This window comes from Myripristis murdjan, chromosome 5, assembly GCF_902150065.1.
Source record: "Myripristis murdjan chromosome 5, fMyrMur1.1, whole genome shotgun sequence".
Taxonomy (NCBI): Eukaryota; Metazoa; Chordata; class Actinopteri; order Holocentriformes; family Holocentridae; genus Myripristis; species Myripristis murdjan.
Genome location: NC_043984.1, coordinates 12,963,792 through 12,982,328, shown reverse-complemented (window position 1 = coordinate 12,982,328; position 18,537 = coordinate 12,963,792).

Sequence of the window (18,537 nt, the reverse complement as noted above, 5' to 3'; positions counted from 1 at the left end):
CCCGGCATCAGGAAACAAGCAATGAAGGATCACTGAGCATGAAGTACAGGGGCTCTCAGACAGGACACGACAACAGGATTCCTACCCCTGAATCACATTATTTCCAAAGGTTTTTGCCACACCACAGCGCAAGACTTGGCATGCGCCCAAATTTCATGCACAAAAGCACGGGGTCTGTGTGCCTCTCACTCTGCCTACATCCACACATCGCTTGTAACTTTGGGCATGAAGATGTCTCTGCAGAAAGAGGCTTCATTTAATCTGATAACTTTGAAAAACTGATCTTACATTTGTGGGCCGCCACAACAGGGAAACACTCAACTACCTTTGTGAAGACTTCTCCATTCAAAAAGTGAAATCCAAGTCTTCCAACCGAAGAGGAAATCTAGCTGCACGCCCCAGATCAGATTACTGAATGGTGCACTTGCCAAGCGACCTTGCTGAAAGCACTGAATGTCAGGTTCGTTGCATTGCATTCTCTGTTATCTAGGCTTTCCTGTAAACCTTGTGTTTTCACAAAAGACACCAAACCATTACATAATTTGGTTACTTTATTGAGCAACCATTTCTATAGCAGCGCAGTAGTGAGAGGAGTGCAAGAAACAGACACTCAATAGCTTGAATGACAGTAACCCACAAAAAGTAAAAATAGTACTGAAACTAATTCAGGTTCATTTCTTTAGAGAACCTTTCCTCACAACCATGTCTTGAAGGACTTTACAAAGAATGAGTCTACCTTAACCATACATCACAGAACAGTGGTGACACATCAATATAAGGGGGCAAAACAAAACACGACAAGACACAGGAGGCCATGTGGACCAAACAACCAGACCATGACCCTGCTGAGGAGGTCTCTCTCGGTGCGGTTACAAACAAATTATCAAGTTGTTTGTTTGTGGTGTGAACATGAACAGACATTCAGCCAAACTACAATAGGCATCATGTGCTTTTTGCGCTGAAGCAGCTCCTATAGCCTGCTCCATTGTGTATTATGTGCTTGTAAATAAGGAACTGAAGGACGAAACTTGGTAGCATGAGCAGCTTGCAGTTGTACTGGCCAAATGTGTTTGTACAATAAAGTGAGAGAGAGGGAAAAACACCTAACCCTGACCAATGAGCAGGCTGGCAGCTCCTACATCTTTTGCTGATTTGTATTCCTTTTAATTTCCTGCCATGTGAAAGCAAGCCAAATCAAATTAACAATGCAACAAGGTATCAACTTTTCCACTGAATTCAACCATACCAAACAAACTATAAGTGTGGAAAATTACCAGGTATCGTGAACTGTATGGATCTGAAGTGAATACCTGACTTCAGCCACTAGCTCCTGTGGCTGAACATTACAATATTTCCGACCAGATGTAATTGAAGTCATTATGTGCATTTTTTGAGGGTTTCTGTCACATAGCCACTGCAGCCATACATGTGTTCAGTGTCACGAATGCCATTATTGCCATTACCAGCAATTTCAAGATTTTGTTATTTTCCACTCAACTCATCTCATTTTAACACACACTGTAGCATTTCCATTTCTCTCTACACATTCAGGTACCATCCATCATTTAATCGCCTGAAGGACTTAGTTCAAAAGGGGGAAGGACAATGTATTTTTCCCTGCGCAAAGGAGGAGTGTGGAGTTTTCTTTAAAACTTGTGCAAGATGATTTTCAGCAGTTAATATATTAGTAGTATCTCTTAGATTTTTACTGTAAGTGATTTTGGGGTAACCTACTTTTCAGTGGCCATAAAATTGATGTAATATTGCTTTTTCAGTTGACTTAAAAAAAAAAAAAATACTGTCTATATGTCACCATGGGGTTACACTGTAAAGATGCTTTGCATATGCTAGATTTTCCATTCACATAGCGTTCACATTTCAGGGGAGTCAGCTTATAACAGGCACCAAGCAGATCACAGCTATCCATTTGATTATGTGCTTGTTCTTTTTCATATCGTAAGTACAAGTGAGAGCATGCTACAGATGTACATTTGGGAGCTTCTCTCCATTTTGAAGTAGCTTGTAAAAATGCCTAATGTTGACTACTAACTCTAACTGCTGTCTCTACCAGGCGCAGAATGATCATACATCACCGGTATCGTCATGATGTGTTCTGATCTGTGGCCCGTGTTGCTTTGTTATTATCTTTGTAGATGGTTATAACATTTATACAGTTAATTCAGTGAAGAAGGGGCACATTGAAAGCTTTTTTCAGGTCAGTGTCAGGTGGAAATTAAGAGGGGATTTTTTGTGATAGTATCTAAAAAAGACCAACCCCCACACCCACCATAATAAAGATTACTTTCCTACTTTTTTGGCTTTTTGTAAACTGTCAACACATATTTTCCAATAAAACAACAACTTTTCATAGTCTTCTGTGCCACTGTTAATCATCATTTCAGTGTGCCAATGGAATTGGGACTCCATACTGATCATAATTTCAAGAATCAGTTCAAATGAGCCACAGCTAGTTCAAGCATTTATCAAATTCCAAAAATGAGGAAAATTGGCACGCAGCTTTTTAAGCAAAGCGCAAAATGATTTGGCCTAGCAGCCTCCTGGAATGGACTGCAAAGTGAGCGGCCCAGTTGGTTCTTGTTTTTGGCTCCTAAAACCTGCCTACATGTGACTGCCAAAGAAAACTCCCCAACAAATGCATCACTAAAACAAGTTCATGACATTACAACAACAACACAATGTAAAAAGACCCGTGGGTATCAACACAGAGAGAATCTCCCAGTCAGAAAAATTGGACCCCACAGGGCCAGTATATATTAAGAGAGGTGAAACGGGGAGGCTAACCTCCAATTTAAAGTGGTACACCACTGAGCACTATGCCCCATGCCCTCCTAGTTCTCCACACCTGGGTGTGCAGTATCTCCAGTTTACCTCAGTTAAGTCCAGTCCTTATGCATTTACAGCTTCTGGCTCTGACTTACTGGCTGAAATTCATTACAGTATTCCATTACACAAGCAAGCAGCCGGGCTGGCCTCGGGATGAGAAGGCCAATCAATACAGTCAGTATCTGCCCCCTCTAATCTCTGTCGCCTGTGTCAGCCTTGCTATCTGTAATAGATCTCAAGGATTAGGGGCCCTTCTTAAGACACTTCTCTGCGCTGAGAGCTGGCTGGTGAACGGGGCCCATGGGGGCCAGGCCCAGCCGTGCTGATCCAGCGTGAGCCGAATAGGGAATGCCATTGGTTTGGTGAGAGAGATGCGCTCACAAAAAGGAAGGGAATGTGGGGAAATAGAGATAGGGGTGAGAGCTATAGAAAGAAAATAGTGGAAAGCCAATGGGGAGCAAGGTGAAGATGGTGAATGAGAGGCGCTATGACAGAGAGACAGAGAGAAGGGAGAAAAGGACATAGAACTGACAAAGATGACGAGTGAAGAGAGAGCAAGGTGAAGGAGGTAAGGGAGCAAAGGGAGGATGGAGAGAGGAGAAGACAGAGAGAGAGAGAGAGAGAGAGAGAGAGAGAGAGAGAGATGAGCAAAGCGGAGGATAAGCACCAGGCCAGGAAAGGCGAGAGCCCATGTAATTTCTCTAATCCTCCTGGCATTTATACTTTCAGCAGCCAGATAATGAAAATGAAAAATAAAATGGAAAACTTCTCCTCCCTGACTGGCCGCAGTTTTTTTCTTCTTCTTCTTTTTCTTTTTTTTTTTAATCTGTTGCATGGCTCAACTTTTTTCTTTCTCTCAATGCTTCAGCAGGCAGCTGCTGACTCAGCAGAGTTGTCTGTGTGTTATTACTTCAGGTCATGGTAGATCTGACTCACTAGGCTTGATTTCCTCAGCTACAAGACACGACCAAAGATACTTCAAGGTGTATCACTGGTGGCTCATACTTTCTAGCCAGAAACAAACTATCTATGACTAATTAGATAGATAGATAGTTGGCCAACATGGCTAAACACCCCAACCACCCCCCACCCCACCGCACCCCCTTTTTTTTTTTTTTTTTTTTTGAGGGGAGCAAAATCCCATTCAGTGTTATTTTCAGTTGATCAGCATGAGGAGGAGGTGTGAAGCTGTCATTGCTGCAAATGGAAGTTCCACATGCTACTAAGGTCCAGTAGAACATGAATAAAATAAAACATTGTGCTTCCCACCTGTTTAGCTGTGTTAGCTCATCCTTACAGTTATACCCTATTGTAAAGGGGACTAGCATTCCAACAGTATAACTCACAAATCCAATTGGTCTTATCACAGGGGAGAAATGATCAACTTAACTATTGTCTGGTAGTTGGTTTTGGTCCCTACCCTCAGGGAAATGCATATTATTTGCACTCACACGATAGGTACAATAGGGGCAAAAGCTTTGTCCAGTTGCTTATAATGTGCACTGACTGAGAAGCAGCTTAGATGCACTTCTAAATCAGAGCAGACTGCTGCAAACCAATTAAGAGAGAAGTCACTGTCCATAACCTGTAATACATGTTAATATTGCTTATGCTTGTCAAAATGTGGGGATCCATACAGTTCACAACAGAAACCCGTGGCCAAGCCTGTCATTCAGCAGACATTACCCTCCACAAGGGAAATTAATTGTTTGCCAATGATAAGCAGATAATCTTTAAGAGATAAGAATGTGTGTTTGTCTGTAGAAGCTGTTTTGGTAGTTTCTTTTGCAGCATACCGCTTATCTGTATAGCCTGTCACAGGGGCAATGTATACACAATTTGTTGAACTAATCACTAAGCAGAACAAAGTGAAGAGATTGTTATACAATTAACAATCTTGTGACAATTAAAATGCAGGATACTAAAGGGCTCATGCCTCTTGAGTGTAAGATTAACATGAAAAAGAATTGCAGTGGCCTATAGGTGGTAAATGAAGCACTTCATTCTCATCTACAGCTCTCCCTGGCCTCTAACAAATCTTTCCCTTTTCCAAAGCACATCATAATTAACCTCTAGCATCTCAGGGTCAGGAAAAAGCTGGAAACAAGAGGCTGTCAAACAGTCATTTCTACAAGTCTGATGATGCCACTGCCCCTAACTCTTCCTGAAATACCCACTCCTTGATTGGCTCAGCCAGAGTGCTGGATTAATGTGTGTATATAACCCCAGGTGAGGAAATGCAATTTCAAAAAAGAAAAGTAAAAGAGCAAAATGAATTAATCACAACGCCAGCTGTTCTGTATCATATGCACCTTCCTCTAGTATATGTGTGATCAAGGAGAAAAAAATGGCCAAAAAATAGAGATTGTGTTTATCACTAGTTGGTTGTAACCTTGAATTGTGTTTGTGAAACCTGAATATCTTCCACTATTTCAATCCCAGGCTTCTATACTTGTTTGCGCCCTGTTAATTAAGTGGTTTAGTTAATTTTCCCTCTCAGTGTTATCTAAATTAACCTTCCATCCAAAAAGACTCTGTAATACCAAAGAAAAAAAAAATATGGTATTTACCGCACTCCACAATATTAAATGCGGCTCAGATATTCACAGTTCTAAAAGGTACAGCTGTCACAGTTTTCTACCGTCGTCGAGGTGGCTTGTTTAAATTCTAACGGGCCATTGAGTTCATTGTTAGCATGCTCTTAACACTCCCAGCATCTTCTCTAAGCTGCTGTCAACAGTGTTTTGCTGTCAACATTACCCTGTTACAATTTCCATGCTCCAGCTGTTTTTCAAATGTAATTTTTCAATTCACTGATAATAAACACACGTATTATATACTGCATATTCACATGGATATGCACATACTGCACATAAACTGAAACAAACAGGTAGATCACATTATTGCAAAGTGTATAGTTCAACATTTTAAATCAGACAAAATTGTTTAACTTCAGCTATACGGTGCAATGTTAAGTGTTTTCCTAAATATTTTGCACTTTCTAAACAGTGTCCAGCTGACCAGTTGTTTATACAATATTCATAACTTCTGTGTTGATCTGTGCTCAGCCATCTCTTGCGCATTGCTCCCTCTCCTCCTCTCTCCTCCTCCACTGCTTTCTACTTCTCTCTGCCTGTCGCACTACGCTGCCGTTGGATGAAAACTTTGAATCTACAAAAAAAAAAAAAAAGTCAACTTTTCAGGAAGTAAGCAAAACAGCATTTTCAGCTTGACGTCTATACGTTTTTTAAAATTACACCATCAGTTTGGAGCTGCCATCCTGAGCTCTGAGGTTATGAAACTTACTCAGCACATAAGCAACCATGTGAACTTCCAATATAAGTTTGACAATGGAAAAACGGAACATGGGGAACGTTTGAGTTATGAGGTTTTCCCACAGGAACAGCATTATGAACAACACATGGGAGAAGAAAGAAACTCAGATGAGCAAGTTTTAGGATTTTTTTTTCTTACTTTTTTTTTGGACCTGCTTGTCTGTGTATGCTAATTGTCACTTGGGCATTAACAGATGGTGTCACTCTGTTGCTCAACTGCCACCATCGCCGTGGCGATCAGGTGTGTGACAGGACTCTGTCAGCATGAGCAGGGTCGTGCCGGTAAAAGGTCTGACACAGGGCTTTTCCACGGTCACTCTCCTGGATCCCGTGCTCCTGAGGCTCTTTTTGCTGTCGCCGCACAAAGCGACTATCTGTGCCTGTACAGCTGTCCCAATGCATTCTCTCCACCCGCACAGTGCCCAAAGTCCAGAACATTTCTGCTCAGTTTATCGTGGAAAGAGAAAGACAGACAGAGACTATGCCCGGATTCTCCAGTGTAGGTCTAAGGGTGAAATTTTAAATTGGAACCACAGATTCATAATTATTATTGCCATAGGCCTATAAATACACTACCACACTACCATACTACATAAAGGTATGAGAAAGTAAAGGGAGCTCTGGAATAAATTAAAATGCTGCACTTGAGGCTTTTCCTCAGTGTGAACGTGTTTAAAGTGGAACAAGCGTGTATAAGACTAAAATTCATTGATTCCGCTTAATGTCATCTTTATTATGGGCATGGAAAATTCATTTGATTTGATGTAATGTATTTCACAGCATCCATGGTCATTCTGTATCCCTCATAAGAAGCATTTGGGGACTTTTAAGACCATTGGAGACACCTGCAGGTCAAAATATGAGTGTTGATTCTGGTGGTAAAAAAAAAAAAAAAAAAAAAAATATATATATATATATATATATATATATATATATATGATTTCATTAAAGAATCAATGCATCTCTCGATGAACTTAATGTCTAGCAGCTTGGGCTAATGAACAATTCACAAGTTTGCTGTACAGAGCCAATAATATTTACTTAATAGATGTGCCGACATCTTAAGGTTATGTGTCTCTCTTTGCGGGCTCTCTAGTACTTCACAGCTCCAAATGGCATGACTTCAAAGGAACTAAACTGAGCTAAGGTGCAGGTTCATCACTGATAGTGCACCATGTATTCAAAAGGTCTGTTATGAATTGAATGGGAACATGTGTAGTAAGTACAGGTCTAACGATTAGCCCAGTCTGAACCCTCATGTGTGAAATAGGGCTAATTATTTCTCACCGACTGATAACGTGTAATACAAAAGATATGGGGTAAACAAAATACAACAGAGATCTATATTTCATAATAATCAGCACAGGATATATGATATTAAATGTCCTTATCCACTGTAGAGCAAACTTGGATGAGCATTTACCACACATCATCATTGATTATGTGGTTGATGCAAGAGCATGGCTATGGAGTTATAAAAAGCATGTTAGAATTAATGTCTTTTTTGTCACAGTAGGTCAATGAAATAAAAATAATCCTGGAACAAACATCCTTTCAATGAACCAAGCTCAGCATAAGAATGGGAACAAGACACTGACGTCTCTTCAACCGTTGTGAAAGAAGCAGCCAGACGGGCTAAGGCTTCCTGACAGTAATAATCTTCTCCTCATGTCTTGTCTCTCTGAATGGTTTTAGTGGCCTGCTCCACGCCGACTTCACTAAAGGACACTGTGCAGGAAGGATGTGGCAAAGGCATGGCAGTCAATGGACATATGGCCATACCTTTTGAAGCATATACTTTAAAGGACCAAAGATTTAACTCTCTCTTTTGAAACATAACTCTGACTCTCATTTCTTCTGACTGATTTGTCCTGATAATATGAAAGTGTGATATGGAAACCACTTGGAATAATTTTAATAAGCACCTAGTAGGGAATCATAAGAAAGAACATATTGCATTCTCAAAGTGTGATAAAACCTTACTTACCTGCTTTGGTAAGGCACATAACACTTTGTACTAGGGCAGAGGGCTAAAGCCAGACAAAGAAAACAGAGTGTGCACGTTGAGGTGCTTCAACACACCTTTAATGCAGGTGTTTTGAGAGTAGAAACATTATTCTGAGCAGCTCAAAAAAGTCTCAAAGGCTGGTTGGTCGTATTTTAGAAAATGGTTTAATAATCAGTGTGAAATAATTTTCTTGAATTGGAAAGCAAAGCGTGATGATATGCACATGACTGTAATGAAAATGGTTTTGCTACCATGGTCCCACTATAACTCCCTACAGCCACCAGACATCAACCTTGTGCAAAAAAAATAAAGGTTAACTGTGAAAACAAACGGTTCACCTCAAAATGAGCTGATGACGTCACTGTCATGTCACCATCTCGGGTGCCTGTGTTTTGTCTGCCAAACAACCTCAAGCGCCAGACAAAATTTGTCGCTTCCCATTCACCTTTCCCTCTTGGTCATACAGTGATAAGATGTCGACAAGCACTTTAACAGCAAATACTACAGCTGAGAAGGCTATGGCTGCAAAACTTCATGTGACCTGGGAGTTCACTAAAAAGGGCAGGCCTTTAGAGGATAGTGAACTTATTAAAGTTTGCACACTGGGAATCATTAAGGAACTTTTTCTCCCAGTGGAAACAAAGGAGACATAATCAACCGTGTTAAGCAGGTTCAACTATCCGACTCCTTTTTAGCTTGGTGGCTTGAATATTTTTATAGTTTCTGTGCTGCTTTGTGAACACCAGTCCGTGGATGACATGTCAATTGCTGTTGATGAGTCAACGGATAAAATGAATGCAGTTCAACCCCCTGCATTTGTGCGATACTTCAGTGGTGAGGCCCTTAAAGTGGTGTCACTGTGCCTTTTGCCATTATTGACCAATGCACCAAGGGAGGCAATTTTTGATGCTGTCAAAGGTTTCTTTGATAAGCACTCCCTGGATATGAGTAAGATAAACATACTTCACTGAGGGCAGGCCATCTATGATAGGATGAGGGAAGGTTTGTTTCTCTCTTAGCAGCAGAGCACCTCACTGTTAACGTGCTACACTGTATTATTCATCAGATGTTTTGTACACTAAACTGTCAGGGGAGATTAAACAAACGATAGACTCAATCATCAAACTTGTAAACCACATCCACTCAAATGCACAGTTTCAATGTCAGGTCTTCTAGATGCTGCTTCTGGAGCAGGAGGCTGAATGCAGAGACCGATTTCCAGACAGTGATGAGCAGCGGCTGAGCAGGGGTCATGTTTTGGAATGATTGCATGCCCTCTGTGAAGGGGTGGCTCTATTTCTCTCTGACCAGAAATCCGCCAAAGCAGAACAGTATATCACCTTTGTGCAAGATTGAGATTTTATGGCCCATGTTGCTTTCTTATGTGACACACCAGTCATTTTAACAAACATAATCTGCGGCTTCAAAGTGGGGGCACAAGTGTGGGACCTGCTTGAAAAGGTGACAGGTTTCTGTGCAAACTTGGACATATTGGGCACAGATATAAAAGGAGATAGATTTCACTTTTCCACTCCATGTGGTATTCCTGTCATTTCAACTGTGTTGTCAACAATGGAAGTATTGCTAAAGCTGTCTGAGCACTTTAAGATGTAATTCAGCAATTTCAAGATCCCATGGCAGGTGCTTATGTTTGTGTGCAACCCATTTGCTGTCAATACGACCAGGACCTGTCCAGCAGAGACCAATAGACAAAGCCTCATTCCAAATGGAAATGGTGCAACTGTGTCCAGCATCTAGATACAATTTTATGTTTCATACTGTATGTTAGTTCTAAATAATTATGTTAAATGTGATAGTGTGATGCTGTGTACATCACAAGCAGCACAAATGATTATATTGAAACTGTCGTTTAAAAAAAAAAAAAAAATCAAAGAACTATCATTAATGCTAATGAACTGTTTCATCCACCAGCCCTGGGCCCTCTTTCATTTTCTAAAACTGCCACCTTGTCTGAACTGTTTGAGTATCCCTGAGCTAGAGTCTATTTCAATTTCAAGGAACAGAAAAAATAATGAATGGTGATTATTCAATAATAATGCCGTAGAAGAGCTGTTGTCAGTTTACTTTCAGTATAGTCAATTTCAGAATGCAAGCTTCTTTAACCTGTGTAAATTTGAGGAAAAAATGATGTAGTGTTATGACTGGCTCGCAGGCCACAACAAAAGAGGGAGACACACACCAAACTCAGCAATAATAAACAGAATTTTATTGAAGTAAGTAGCAAAAGTAAATACAACGAAATGTGACCATCACTGTCAGTGATGTTTGGAAGTGTATGAATGCAAAGGTTGTGTGAGGCGTGTGTTGCCAGTGTAAAACAGAAAACAAAAAAGTAGAGACAAGGTAGGTGAGAGAGAGGTTGGGGAGTGGGTTCAGGGCAGGCGGGCTTAAGTAAGTTCTGGGACATTGGCCAGGTGGTCCCACTCAGCACTTGGTGGCACCTCAGCACACACCACAAAAACACACCAACACCCCACATGGCAAAACACACACCACAGGACCAAGGGGAGAGATGCTGGAGCCATCACAGTAGTCACCGTTTTTTTTTGTTTGTTTGTTTTTGGGGTTTTTTTAAACGTAGGTTTTATATAGGTTTATATAATGTCAAATCCATGTGTGATGAAAAAATTACTGAAGAAGTGATGAATGCATAGTGTCCTTGACTGTCACATGTTTAAGTGATCAGTGCATCCAACCTTTTTTCGATCACATTCACACTTCATTATTTCCTTCCGCCCTTTTACCCTTCCTCCCTTCATTCTGGATAACGGTTCAGAATGAAATAATCACCTATTGATGTGCTGTCAGTGGTAGATGTCATTCATCCTGGCATAAAAAGGTATATTGACAACCATTTTTAATGAAAGGCCATAAAAAAGAGGGCTGACCAGCGGTAATAGTTGTGAATTGGAGTGGATCAATGGGTTTGGATGTGCACAAATCACGTTCTGTGTGCCACACAGGCGTACAAAAAGCCAAGTGAGAGCAGGCTTGTATGCTGGGCTACCAGCTAACACAAATACCCATTCAACTTCTCTGGCAGATTCAGCTGTGCTCAGGGGCACCAGGGAGATGTGCATCCCTGCTTAATGTTTTTCCTCGATGGAGCAGGGAACATAGTTTGTTTAAGGCCTGTCATGGCCTATTGGGGCTTTGCTCGATGGTGAGATGCCCTAATACATATTGATAATCATACACTGATGGTAATGGTAATAAACCACCTTTGTCACAGTGCGCAGGCAGAGGAGAGTAGAATGGATTAGCCGGGGTATTATTTCCACATTCTTGGTCATATTTCACTGCTGCTCTCTGAAACACCAAGCCAAGCTCATTGCATATTCTGTAAAGCACATATGGTGTTGTATTAAAAATGTTGAGTTAAATCCAAAGTTATGAAGCAGCAGGAACAGCACTTGGAGGCCCAGTGCAGCAAAACAACTTAATGTCAGTCACTAATCCAGTTGCAGGTGTTCAGAAGAGCTGGGCTCAATTAAACCAAATTGGCTTTCACACAGTTATTCAAATTAGTTTAAAATCAAACACACACTCACAAACCAAATATGCTTACCTGGGCAGAATCACCCTACTCCCTCCCACTCACCCCCCCTTCCTGTACCAAGAGACTGTCAAGAAGGGAGGAGCTGAAATAAAAATGAATTTACATTTAAATCAGGCTGGAAACTCAACGAAAATGTGATCAGGGCTGTAGTTTTCCCACTGCCTTAATCAAAGTTTTGATGTGATGACACATGCTTCGTGAGTACTTGTGTGGCTAGTATCTCAAGAGAGGGCCATGGTAATAAGTATGTTCTGCCAAGCTACAATTAAGAACCAATTAAAAACATTGGTCATGTATCTGAAATATTACAGGCCCCTAAACCTATCAGACCTCACTCTAGCTTATGTGTCAATCCAAACAAAAAGTGCATGCCGTTTCCTGGTTACTGTGCTAGACAGAAAATTGAAACGGACCTGTGTTTAGACAAGAGTCAAAGTGCAGAATTAAAGTGATACAGGCGGGGACATTTTCATCTGTTTGAAACAGCTTTGTCTTCAACTGTAATGAAAGAACCCTGGCTTAAATAACACACATTTATTCCAAGCCAAGAGGTCAGTGAATACCCTAGTTGAAGATGGAACAATGGAGGTCTACTTCAAAATGTAATATATTCAAATCATTAAGCGAAGGTCATCAGTATTTCTATAGTATTGCTACAGCATCTGAAAGTGTTATTATATTGCTGTCCAGGATTCCAAGGGGATAAACTCAGGTTTAAAAAATAAACAATAAAAATAATTCTTATATAGTATTGTTTTTGAGAACTATCTTCATTGATAACTTGCCCAAATATGGATATTTTGTGATTTTAAATAGACCCTATAAGACCGTATTTGAAAGTCTCTGTCACTTTCAAATGTTTCAGGTCAGGCTGGTTATGTCCATGTTTCTGCAGCTCTTGCCTCCTGGTCAATCTCATAGTCTCTGCCTGCCTTCTGGAAAGAAAGCACAACAATATAAATGTGTTCTGTATCTATAAATCCAGAAAAATACATTATCGGACTGATCAGGGTAGAGAGTATTTAATCAACAAGTTATACTGACCAGCAGTAGTGGTTTTTGACATGGGTTAGGGTTAGGGTTAGGAGTAGCAACAAGGAAGGGCGCAAGGCAGTAATTTCGCCTACGGCGGCAACATAGGCAGAACCACCACTGCTAACCAGTATACTAAATATATAGCATTATCACTTCTATGTAATGTAACTGCTGAGTCAGCCATGATTACAAAACATTTTTAACTTAGCCAAGTTCTTACTTACACTTTGGTTCTTCTTAGAAAAAGGGCCTGTCCTCCATCTTTTTCACCTACAGTAATACCCAAATCTACTTCAGTGCTTATGTGTAAAAGAAGCTTTTAATTCCCAGCAAAATCCTTCATTTCACTCAAGAGAAATCAAATTTTATGCCTCTTTATGCATAGAAAGGACTTCAGATTCCTGCAGATTCATAATGTTTTTTACATTCAGTGATGAGAATGAAAATAAAAATCACAAATTCCTATAAACTAACTTACCAGGCCATAATTTATTTAATTTTAATTTAGTTTCAATCATTTTGTAAGATTCAGGGACACTTTTCCCCAGTGGTAAATGTCTCTTTGTGAAACAAAACTTTTCATTGCCAGCACAGTAAGATATTTCAACTTTGAAGTGCAGGAGATCATTGTGACCTCCAGTTGGTAGAGTCCAAGGGAACATACCAAACAAGTTTCTGTGTTATGTTTCAGTCAACCTCATCAAAGAAAAGAGTTGGATTTAGAGTTATCCTATCAGTCAAATCAGATGTGCAGTGATTAAAATCGGAGATTCTGCGACCATAAACAGAACATGTTTAGAGAGAAGGAGACACTTTTATAAGTGACCTCCTGTACACAATGTATCTCAAACTTATTCAAACAATTCAGGATTGAGGGGAAGAGTCACACTTCATCTTTCGGACGTACTACATTGAACTGATAGCCAAGGAATGATCACAGTGTAGCAGTGGTCACCTCCCGCAGCCATATCACTTATCGGGCCATCTCACTTTAGTTTTCCCTCTTTTGTTGTTTCTCTTTTTTTCCTTCACTTTTTAATCTCTGCTCACAATTTCTCTCACTTCTACCAGCACACTGGTCATGCTTTTGCTTTTTCTTTTCATCTTTCCTTGCCCTTCCTGTCTGACTCTCTGTGTACTTCTCTCCCTATCACTTTCTCTGGTCCACTGGAGAGAGGATCAGTCAAACCAGTCCATTCCCTTCTCACCCAATCTGACCCATTCTCACTCTATGTGATCTCTCTTTCCTTCTCTTTGCCTCGCTCTCTCTGTATTCTGAGGAGTGCATTTCTCTCTGGTGGACCGAAAGCGGATCAGTCAGTCCAGCACATCCTCTTCTCATCCAATCTGACCTGTTTTTACTCGATTTAATGTCTCTCACTCTCTTGTTGTTGTGTGTGTGTCTGCCTTTCTGTCTGTCTCTTTGTGTGGTTTTCTCTGTCTATCTGCTCCAGTAGATAGGGATCCATCCAGTTTAGTCCAGTGGGGAGTGAATGATAAACAGACACCCAGATCATCTGGGGGAATCCAGGCCAGGATTGGCGGGCCAGTTGAGGCTAAACGAGTCTGCCACAGTTGAGCAGAGGGAGGAAAGGCCAACTGATCGGCTTGCTCCATCAGAGAAAGTCAAACCTGAAGTTGCCAACACTTAAGAAGGAATTTAAGGCCAGGGAGAGGGGGCAGCTGATGTAAAGGAAGGTAAAGGGGGACCTAGTAGAGGGGTGATCACTATCCTTGCTGTCATAACAAGTCGTTTTAACAGGCTTTTGCAGGCCCAGCGGTCCTTTGCTCCTTTTGCTGCCAAGAGTGTGGGCAGCTTTCAAAAGGGTGCCAGGAGGACACAGGTCTTTAAAATTACTACCTCCCTTTCCCTGCACTGGAGTTTATAGTTGTGGCTCCCTCCACTCAAAGTTAACAAATAAAAAAATAAATACATATATATATATATATATATATTTTTTTTTTTTTAATGAATTTATTAAAGGTATATTTGTGTATTTCACTGGAGATGACTTTTAGGCCAGTCATTTGAAAAAATTAAAAATATTTTCTGGGATGAACTGAATTATGAGCTGTCAAGATAGGAAAATGCAATTACACATCATTATCAACATGCATGCCCTGAGAAGCTTGAGAGCAAAATGTGGCGGGACAGGACGGTGTTGCTGCACATATAGTCAACATAATCATTTTTTTTCTATCGTTCTACATGTTTAATATCAACACAGAAAAGAAACTGCTTTGACAATTTTCTCTCACTCGTCTTACACAATTTTATATGATATTGCTGGAGCCTGCAACACATGAACATGAAAGAAAGGGAAACTAATTAGAGATACTAAAATCTTTTGTTCAGCAGAACCTTAAACTCAATTTCAGTGAAATTATCCCTTAAACATATAGAGATAAGTTACAATTATTTCTTAACTTACAACATGCTGTGCAGTGGAAAGTTAAAAACAAGAACTTCTCTTGAGTGCAACCATGTAAACATCCTCTCATTTATTATTTAATCTAGAACATGGTTCATAGCAACATAAGATGCTTGGATTTGGCACTGGATGTTGAAAGTTAATGTTTAGTGACTTTGTTTTGCTTAGGGAGTCAGGCTGTTTTCTATAGTTCAGCGATTACTGTATCACACATTACAGTATGCGTTTTTTGCACAGCATATTAGGATACAACTGGCAACTGAAGGCCTCCACAGACAAATCCCAACCTTTGGGCCTCAAATAGCTTTGCTTATGAAAAGCCACTAGGAAACATTAATGAACAATTTTCTGATAACACTAAACCATTACCATTGCAGTGAACACAGCAACAGCACTTCCTACTGTGCTCATGTGTGGGTTAACTGCACAAATCTCTCTAAATCACCCAAGAGGCTAATGATAATTTGGTGCCCAGAGCGTGGGTAACTGCAAAGACACATGTTCTTGTAGGTCTTTCAATTCAAGCAATTGCTGTGCTTTTCGTTTTCCTTTGCAGCATATTTGCATTTGTGTTGTGAATCAGGTGTAGTAGGTAAACGGGAAAGACTCATACTTAGTTCCACTGTAAAGTAGAGTGATAAGAAAAATTTCATCACAAAGAGCCTGAAATGATGTGTCCTTCAGTGGAAAAAATCTCTCTATCTATATCTATCTATATGTCTATATCATAAACATACATATAGCTGGTTAGATAGATGGATAGAAACTAGACATGGAGTATCTATCTATCTATCTATAGCTATATATCTATATATAATCTATATCTGTACCTATTTTTATTTCACTAAAAATAAAACTTAGAGAAATTTAATAAGGGCTAAGAAATATTAACTGAAGACTGGTTGACAAATGGAATGCACGCAGAAAATGAGAATGAGCCTTGCCTACTATGGAGTGGTACAAAACCAGTGATAAATGGACAGCTATGGATGAAGTGATCATTATCGGAGAAGCAGCAAGTCTGTTCAATGTACACACTAAAAACTGCTGGGTTAAAAAATAACCCAACCATAACCCAGCGCCTGAGTCAATATAGGACAGAACACGCGTTGGGTTATTTTAACCCATGTGCTGGGTTGTTCATTTGACCCAATGTAGTGATTGGAATTAACTACATCACTGGGTTAAATACAAACCCTACACTGGGTTGTTCATTTGACCCAAGCTAGTCATTAAAATAACTACATCACTGGGTTATATATAATCTATACACTGGGTTATTCATTTGACCCAAGCTAGTAATTGAAATTAACTATATTGGTGGGTTAAATAATAATAATAATGCAATGAATCACACCATAAATGTATATATAAAATGCATTTATTAATATTTTTAACAGTTATAAAACAATGCATTTATTGCAATTTTTTTAACACATCAACCATGCAAGTATTTTTTAACACATCAACTATATCACTGCATTTCATTGCTTCTTGCCAAATATCCTCTATTTCACCATCCCAACGTGATGGAGACAAACCGTAAAAGAGCTTGACACAAACAAAACAAGCATACTGGATCACAATGACAATAAGTTATTTAAACATGTCACTGCTTTGTGTAATTCAGGTCAAAAACAAAGAAAAAAACAAAGAAAGCCTGAAAACAAAGGTCTACTGCACCCAGCAAAGTGTCCGCTTCAATGGCGCTCTGTGAGACAATGGTGAAGGCCTGGCTCGTTGTCGTTTCATCTCCAAGACACAAAACGTGTGGGAACGGTTGAGTCTCTGCCGTTTGTAGGTACTCCACCATGTTGGTTCCCACCTGTAAATTAGACCGTAGTTACTTGCAATATAACCTGTCATAATAACAATAATAATAATAATACTAATAATAATGATAATAATTTACCTCTAAATGTCTCGATCAAGTTCTCCAGTTGCCATGCAGTCAGGGTCTCTGAGACAAACTTGTCCATAGTGCAACCATCACATGACTAGAATGAAATAAGATTAAGTAGATTAGAATTTAACAGTGCAATGACTTGACACTTGTTTATTGTAACCTTAGCTACCTTGATATTCTCATGTTAAAGCTGAATAAAATGTAATTTTATCCAGGCTGTATAGCAGGGGTTCCCAAAAATTCACTTGGAATGTAGGAGTTTCGTTTTTTTGGGTGGCTTTTTTTTCATGTCACGAACCCAGCGAAATCAACCCAGCAATGTGGTTATAGAAATAACCCAGCACTCTTAAGAGTGTACAAAATTATGAATCTTGAGGATGGGTATAAGCCAACTGATAAAGGAAGTTAAAGGAAGCACCAGGAGCTTAAGCAAATTGATAGAGGCTGGAGGAATACTTTCCTGGGGAGATGTCTCGATGGAGTCTCAAGTTGGAAGTGTGGAAGGTGGGAGACAGTTAGCTGCAGTCAGCTCTGGACACTGAGGAGCCTTTGGAGGAGCTGGATTTAGTGGATTCAGGTGGATTGTAACCCCCTTTGAGGAGAGTTGTGCGCCACAGTGGACCGGACGTCTTGGCCAGTCACACAGGGTCATGATATTCTGGGAGCAGGCTTGTGCACCCTCCTCAGTTTCTGGCCAGTACCCATAAAAGCTAAGACCCCGAATCTGAAATCCAATTGTCTCACAACAAAAATATCTATTTTATAATTTCTGTGTTATTAGCGTGGTCTCAGTTTGATCAGTTCAGCACCACACATGTCACTTTTAACTTCCAGATCAATCAAAGTTATTGTTTTGGGGCCTTTTAAATATCACAAACCTATTTTATCACTTTATCCAGTGTAGTAGGATTGCTGTGACATTCTTACACTCCAGTATTATGCAACACGCAAAGTCTGTGTGGAAGAATTACTGCTTTCTGATTCCCAGGAAGTAATTCTTTGGTGTCTGCTCATTTGAGATATGTTCACAGCAGAGGGCCTTGCATGAGTTCTGTGTGTGTGTGTGTGTGCATGTGTTGCCATCTCTGGGAGTGTGAATTGTCCTTGCTAGATGGTTGCCAGCTGGGAGAGGGGTAAATGGGCCACATTGGTAAGTTCTGTGTCCAAGATGCTTGTGGAGTTTTCTGAGGTATGTGGCATTATCTATTACAAATGGGGCACACTGCACCTGTCTGGTTCAGAGATAGAAAGAGGAGTTACAGGGGATCTCATAGGGGTGAGCCAAAATAATCAGTTAACTAAATACACCGCAACCAAAACAACTCAGATGTCCATGCAAATAAATTAAATGTCACCCAACATCTCTGCACTGCTCTGTCACAGTGTCCATGAACATG